Source organism: Macaca fascicularis, chromosome 2, assembly GCF_037993035.2.
Source record: "Macaca fascicularis isolate 582-1 chromosome 2, T2T-MFA8v1.1".
Taxonomy (NCBI): domain Eukaryota; kingdom Metazoa; phylum Chordata; class Mammalia; order Primates; family Cercopithecidae; genus Macaca; species Macaca fascicularis.
Genome location: NC_088376.1, coordinates 116,186,875 through 116,195,071, shown reverse-complemented (window position 1 = coordinate 116,195,071; position 8,197 = coordinate 116,186,875). Strand labels below are relative to the sequence as shown.

The 8,197-nt window shown below is 45.0% G+C and overlaps 1 pseudogene; it reads left to right on the top strand.

Annotated features, from left to right (window-relative positions):
* Window positions 1-2,889: 2,889 nt before the first annotated feature.
* Window positions 2,890-3,931, top strand: LOC107128944 (SERPINE1 mRNA-binding protein 1 pseudogene; annotated as a pseudogene).
* The last annotated feature ends 4,266 nt before the right edge of the window (window positions 3,932-8,197 follow it).

Here is an 8,197-nt window from a genome sequence, read left to right as displayed (position 1 = left end):
GGTTAAAGGGACCTCCCCATGGACAGGTCATCTGATGAGTGCCGCACACATGTGAGGCGTACAACAGCTGGTCAGGAGGAACCGTGTTGAGTAGGTGCCCGATAAACGGTGACTGTGGTCTCTGTGCCCAGTAAGTGTGTGTGGGTCCCTTGGTCGGGGGGGGTCTCTCCTGCAGAGCCGGTGCTCAGTAGTTTAGCTTGGGTGGGGTACAGTCTGAGACAGGGCTGGTGCTTGGAGGAAGGGAGAAGTGGATGGGCTGAGCTTGAGGAGAAGACACCGCAGGGTTGGCTCTGCCCAATGTGCACCCCACTCATACTGGGTGCAGTTGTGAGGGTCTACTAAGGTGAAGCCTCGTCCCCTCCTGCATCAGGATCCCCAAAGGAACGTGTTGGGCTGACTTCCTCCAGCCAGGTTGGCTACAGCTGACCCTCTGGTCCCACTCCTGCCAGGCAGTCCTGGGGCCTCAGAAAAGCCCTTTGGAGGTGACATGTGGTCCAGCCCACTTGAGGGCATGACTTGGCCTTGGCTGTAATCTGCTGAAACTAATAGGAGGTATATTTATGAGTTGCCATAAAAGGCACTGACATACTGGTGATAAAAGCCTCCAAAATCGCCCTGCTATAAACTGCCATTTACATGTTTATGACCTTATTCCCCAGCCCTTGGGTTAGATATTCCCATTGTCACTGACCAGGAGGCTTAGTTCTCAGCCAGGGGCCTGCAGGGTGAGTTAAACAAAGGAAGTGCTAATGTGCAGGCCCAGGGCCACTGCCTGCTCCTTCTTGCAGCTGCTCCCTCCCAAGAGACTCCTCATGTCGGAGCATACCCTGGAGGCTTATTTTCTTACTAAGGGGTAACTTACATTACACCAATCATGAATGTATAATACAGCGCAATGACTTTTACATAGAGGGACACCCGTGTAACCATGACCCTGAGCAAGCTTCTTCACCCTAGGAAATTCCCTTGTGCCCCTTCCCCACCAATGTCCCCTAGCCCAGAAGTAACCACTGTTCTGACCTCCAGCATCAGAGATCAGTTTTGCTGTCCTAGAATTTCACCCAGATGTCGTCATACATGTGTTTTGTTCTGTGTGTGGCCTCCTTTCATCAATATAATGTTTTTTACTTTTATATATATTTTTTGAGACAGGATCTTGCTGTGTTCTCCTTCTGTAGTGCAGTGGTGCCATCATGGCTCCCTGCAGCCTCCAACTGCCAGGCTCAAGTGATCCTCCCACCGCAGCCTCCTGAGTCGTAGCTGGGACTACAGGCATGCTCTACCATGCCCAGCTAATTTTTTTGTTCATTTGTTTTTAGAGACAGGATTTCACTATGTTACCCGGGCTGGTCTCTTAACTCATAGGCTCAAGCGCTCCGCCCGCCTTGGCCTCCCAAAGTGCTGGGATTACAGGCGTGAGCCACTGAGCCTGGCCAATATAATGTTTTCCAGATTCTTCCATGCTGCCCTGTGTAACAGTTGTTCTTTCTTTTTTATCATTGAGTAGTTGTCTCCATTGTATGGATGGATAGGCACACTGGTTTATTTATTCTCCTATTGATGGATATTTGGGTTGGTTCCAGTTTTTGGCTACTATGAATAAAGCTGCTATGATTAGTCCCTGTGCATGTCTGTGTGAGAATGTGTTTTTATTTCTCTTGGGTAAGTCTTCAGAATGGAGTAGCTGCCTCAGAAGGTAAGAGCGTATGATGTCATAAGAAACTGCCAATGGCAATGAATGAGCATTCTAGTTGCTCCTCTTCTTTTGAGGTTTCTCTGCCCCAGACCTTCAGTTTCCTTAAAGAGCCCACCCATCATCCTATCTGGAGGTGGGCCTGGCTGTGGGGGATGGCAGGCATCCTCCAGGAACCCAAGATCTTGTTGCAAGGGAGGGATCTGGCTGATGTGGGCAGGTGCCCGTACACTCTCAGGGAGCCAGCGTGAGAGAAGAGAACTCCATTTGGTAAGCACCAGTTATGAGTCAGGCACCACAGTAAGGCTATTATTTGTATGCCCTATTTAATCCTCTAGGTGCTGGAGTGTTGCCAGCAATGGCAGACAAAACATCTAGTGCCTGCAGACTGCCCTGCCTCCACCTGCCAAGGCTGCCCATCCCCAGCAGCCCCTCCCTGGCCATCATATTAGATCTATCACATGACCCAGCACAAAGGCACTGAGAAGGTCTGTAGAGCTTCTCTCCATCACCCCACTGCCCAGAGCAAGGCTCAGGGAGAGAAGAGACTTTGGCCCCATGGTTATAAGCAGAGCTGGGAAACAGCTCAACTTTTTTGCTCCCAGCTCGGGAGAGTAAATCAGGCCTCCTCTCTTAGAGACAGGCCTTTTCTATGCTCCCTTCTAATCCAATCAACCTTAGGGAGGGCTTCACTCGGCTGGGAGCACAGCTAGGGCGGTGCATGTCACAGTCCTGCCTAGTGGTAGCAGCCAGCCCAGCCAGTGCAGGCACATAGCAGACATCAATGAAAGGAAGGAAGAAGCCGGGCACAGTGGCTCATGCTTGTAATCCCAGCAGTTTGGGAGGCTGAGGGGGTGCAGATCACTTGAGGTCAGGAGTTTGAGACCAGCCTGGCCAACATGGTGAAACCTCGTCTCTACTAAAAATACAAAAAATTAGCTGGGCATGTTGGTGTGTGTCTGTAGTCCCATCTACTAGGGAGGCTGAGGGAGGAGAATCACTTGAACCCCAGAGGCAGAAGTTCCAGTGAGCCAAGATCACGCCATTGCACTCCAGCCTGGGCGACAGAGCAAGACTCTGTCAAAAGAAAGAAAGAGAGAAAGAGAGAGAGAGAGAGAAAGAAAGAAAAAGAAAGAAAAGAAAGCAAGAAAGCAAGAAAGAAAGAAAGAGAGAGAGATGAGAGATGAGGAGTTGGAAGAAGACCTGATCAATAACTTCAGGGTGAAGGGAAAATAATTGATAGAAGACCAGAAAGGCGACTACCTCGTGAACAAAGATTTGAAAAGCCACTTGAAGAAAAGGGTGAAGGAGGTGAATTTTCACATGATAGACTGATTATTGACCAACCTCTTCGGGGTCGTGGTGATCTTGGAAGAAGTCGAGAGGGCCGTGGATGTGGAATGAGCTGAGGAGATGGATCTGATTCTTGTGGCAAACATGAATTTGACAGGCATCGTGGAAGTGATCTTCTTTTTCACATTACAAGTGGCCTGAAGCATGAGGACAAATGTGGAGGTAGCAGATCTTACCGCTAGGGAACTGTCAAAGATGAATTAACTGACTTGGATCCATCAAATGTGACTGAGGAAACACCTGAAGGTGAGGAACATCTTCCAGTGGCAGACACTGAAAATAAGGAGAATGAAGTGGAAGAGGTAAAAAAGGAGGGTCCAAAAGAGATGACTTTGGATGAGTGGAAGGCTATTCAAAATAAGGACTGGGCAAAAGTAAAATGTAATATCCAAAAACCAAATGAAGGTGCTGATGGGCAGTGGAAGAAGGGATTTGTTCTTCATAAATCAAAAAGTGGAGAGGCTCATGCTGAAGAATCAGTTATGGACCATCATTTCCAGAAGCCAGCAAATGATTTAACGTCTCAGCTGGAGATCAATTTTGGAGACCTTAGACCTTGGCTGCCCAGGTCTTGGTGGCCGGGGAGGAAGAGGTGGATATGGGCGTGGTGGGCGCCCAAACTGTGGCAGCAGGACCGACAAGTGCTTCTGCTCCTGATGTGGATGACCCAGAGTCATTCCTGGCTCTGGCGTAACTGATGCCATAAGACAACGCTGGTTCCTTTGTGAACACTTCTGTTCAAAGCTTTTGCATGCTTAAAGATTCCAAACAACTAAGAAATTAAAAAAAAAAAAAGAAAAAAGACTGTCATTCATACCATTCACACCCAAACACTGAGTTTTATCTGTTTTAAAAATGAACATCTCTTGTTACACAGAAGCAACAAATATGAGTCCGTTTTGTATTTAGAAATGTATTGGTGGCTGGATGCGGTGGCTCATGCCTGGAATCCCAGCACTTTAGGAAGCCGAGGCGAACGGATCACGAGGTTAGGAGATCGAGACCATCCTGGCTAACATGGTGAAACCCCATCTCCACTAAAAATACAAAAAATTAGCCGGATGTGGTGGCACTCACCTGTGGTCCCAGCTACTTGGGAGGTTGAGGCAAGAGAATCGACTGAACCTGGGAGGCGGAGGTTGCAGTGAGCCAAGATCGCGCCACTCTATTCCAGCCTGGGCGACAGAGGAGACTCCGTCTCAAAAAAAAAAAAAAAAAAAAAAAAGGTATTGGTAGCAGGGGTGTTTTCATAATTTTCAGAGATTATGCATTCTTCATGAATACTTTTGTATTGCTGCTTGCAAATATACATCTCCAAACCTGAAACACAGGTGTGAACAGTGTGTACCAGTTTAAAGCTTTCGCTTCATTTGTGTTTTTTGATTAAGGATTTAGAAGTTCCCCAATTACAAACTGGTTTTAAATATTGGACATATTGGTTTTAATACCTGCTTTGCATTTTCACACATGGTCACCTGGGACATGTTAAACTTTGATTTGTCAGATTTTATGCTGTGTGGAATACTAACTACATGTATTTTAACTTAGTTTTAATATTTCCATTTTTGGGGAAAAATCTTTTTTAACTTCTCATGATAGCTGTTATATATATAAATATATATATATATCCTAAATATATACAGAAATATCAGTATTTGAACAAATTCAAAGCACATTGGTTTATTAACCCTTGCTCCTTGCATGGTTCATCAGGTTCAAATGACAACGGATTTACATTTTCAACTGTATTCACTTTTTCAATGCGTGTCTTTCCTATTTTAAAATCTAAACTGGACACATCTTATTGGTGAAAGTTGTTCAAGCTACTTATTGCTGGTAGCCACATCCTGTCAAGTGAAGTAGCTTTATAGGTACGGGTTTCCCCACCCCGCCTCCACCAGGGTGGGTGGAATAAGTTGATTTGGCCAATGTGTAATATTTAAAGTGTTCTGTAAAGTGTCTGGCCATTTGGTATGATTTCTGTGTGTGAAAGGTCCTAAAATCAAAATGGTATATCCATAATCAGCAACCATTTAACCCTTCCTTGTTCTAAAACAAACAAACAAAAATCCAAAGGGCACTGGTTGGTAGGATGAGGTTGGGGATTATTTTAATTTTTGGAATTTGGGAAGCAGATAGCTTTACTTTATAAGGTTAGAACAGCAGCACCAACCATTAAATATAAACCGAAAATCTTTACTGTTTCTAAATTTCCTAGATTGCTATTATTTGGTCCTAAGTTGAGTATTTGTTCCACAGAAAGTGATAATTATCTTTTACCTCTTCCTCCCTTAGAAAATTACGTTAACAATGGATTCCTTTTATGGGAGCATCACCACGTATTAAAACATCCATGGAGAGAACGATGAATAAGAAAAGTTTTATAGGATTGTCTTTTATTCTGCCACATTTATTGATAAACAGGGAAGGAATTTTTTTTAGTTGTTTTTTTTTTTTTGAGACGAAGTCTCGCTCTGTCACCCAGGCTGGAGTGCAGTGGCCAGATCTCAGCTCACTGCAAGCTCCGCCTCCCGGGTTTACACCATTCTCCTGCCTCAGCCTCCCGAGTAGCTGGGACTACAGGTGTCCGCCACCATTCCCGGCTAATTTTTGTATTTTTAGTAGAGACGGGGTTTCACCATATTGGCCAGGCTGGTCTTGAACTCCTGACCTTGTGATCCGCCCGTCTCGGCCTCCCAAAGTGTTGGGATTACACACTTGAGCCACCGCACCCGGCCTTTTTTAAGTTTTAAGAATCATTTGTCACTTCATTTTTAGAAATGTTCTGCCTATATATGGTAATGTCCAGTTTTAAAAATATTGGACATCTTCAATCTTAAACATTTCTATTTAGCTGATTGGTTCTCACATATACTTCTAAAAGATAAATTGTACTTTACAAGAGTTACTTATTTGGATTAGATTTATTAATCTCAGTTACCTACTATTCTGACAGTTTAAGGTGGTAATTGTTTTTAATGATGGATAAACTTGTGCTGGTGTTTTGGTTCTTATGATACTGAGCATGTTCTGCACTGATGCTAATGTCTAATATACCTGCTACCCAGAGATTAATTTAGTCCATATGGACTATTGACCCTTCTTGAGACTGCAACATACACACTCCTAAATCAGTGTGTTTAGACTTTTCAAGTATCTGTCTCATTTCTGAACATGTACAATGTTTATAAACCTCTGATTTCCAGCAGCATACTGTAGAAAACACTTCACAACTTCTACTCAGTGTCACCCATTGCTATCTTGAGAGACAACACAGCAATACCTGGTATGTTGCAAGTTTTCAAGATAGCCAGAACTTAAAAAGTTGGTCCATTCGTTGTACATGATGGATATAAATTTGCCTCCTACTTCACTTTGTGTCGAGAGCCAAAACTGTGAACCTAACTTTCTCTTACTGGTGGGTAATAACTGAAAATAAAGATTTATTTTCGGCCAGGCGCGGTGGCTCAAGCCTGTAATCCCAGCACTTTGGGAGGCCGAGACGGGTGGATCACGAGGTCAGGAGATCGAGACCATCCTGGCTAACACGGTGAAACCCCGTCTCTACTAAAAAAAAAAAATACAAAAAAATAGCCGGGCGAGGTGGTGGGCGCCTGTAGTCCCAGCTACTCGGGAGGCTGAGGCAGGAGAATGGCGTGAACCCGGGAGGCGGAGCTTGCAGTGAGCTGAGATCCGGCCACTGCACTCCAGCCTGGGCGACAGAGCGAGACTCCGTCTCAAAAAAAAAAAAAAAAAAAAAAAGATTTATTTTCATGCTCACTTTTTTTTTTTTGAGACAGAGTCTCACTCTGTTGCCCAGGTTGGAGTGCAGTGGTACAATCTCAGCTCACGGCAACCTCTGCCTCCCAGGTTCAAGTGATTCTCCTACCTCAGCCTCCCGAGTGGCTGGGAGTACAGGTGAACACCACCACACCCGGCTAATTTTTGTATTTTCCGTAGAGACAGGGTTTCACCATGTTGGCCAGACTGGTCTTGAACTCCTGACCTCAGGTGATCCACCCACCTCAGCCTCCCAAAGTGCTGGGATTACAGGCATGAGCTGCCACGCCTGGCGTCATGCTTACTTCTTAAAAGTCATAAAGACAATCAAATAGGATTCTGTTTATCGTCATGCGTTTCCTGGTTTCTGAACTGTGTGCACACCCCTGTGTGCTTTTTTTTTCTTTTTGAGATGGAGTCTCGCTCCCGTCACCCAGGCTGGAGTGCAGTGGCGCCATCTCGGCTCACTGCAACCTCCACCTCCCAGGTTCAAGTGATTCTTCTTCCTCAGCCTCCCGAGTAGCTGGGATTACAGGCGCCCACCACCACGCCCGGCTAATTTTTGTATTTTTAGTAGAGACGGGGTTTTGCCATGTTGGCCAGGCTGGTCTCAAACTCCTGACCTCAGGTGATCCATCCGCCTTGGCCTCCCAAAGTGCTAGGATTATAGGCATGAGCCACGGCACCTGGCCTCCTGTGTGCTTATATTTAATTTTTAAATTGAATTTTATATGGGGTTTTTATTTGCTAAAAACCAGGCTGTTGCATCACATTTGGAAAGGGTCCCTATCTTAAAGACTAACTACTTAATTGGGAAAGTTGAGTTCTGGTAGAATAGAAAATCCAAGGACTTCTTGGATTGAATCCAATTGTCACTTCTTAGCAGATCACTTTTTTAATAGTGAAAGTTAAGCATACTGAATGCTACTTTTTATTGACAAACAGCTATAGTACTGTAGGAGAAAAAAAAAAATCCCTAAATGGATACAGATTCCTAAAGTAATAGTGGCAGCAGATGTTTCAGTGAAGTTTTATCTTGACACTTTTAAACAGAAGTAATGCCAGAGTTGAAATTTTTTAAGGCACTTACAGCTTGTATTGAAATGATTGGAGACATGGTTTCTTTATTAGCTATTTTGAGACCTGTGGAGTTAATGCAAGAGTTTAAAAAAGTAGCACCAGGGGACCAGGTGCCCTGGCTGATGCCTGTAATCCCAGCACTTTGAGAGGCCAAGGTGGGCAGATCACTTGAGGTTGGGAGTTCAAGACCAGCCTGACCAACATGGAGAAACCCTGTCTCTACTAAAAATACAAAATTAGCCGGGTGTGGTGGCGCATGCCTGTAATCCCAGCTACTCGGGAGGTTGAGGC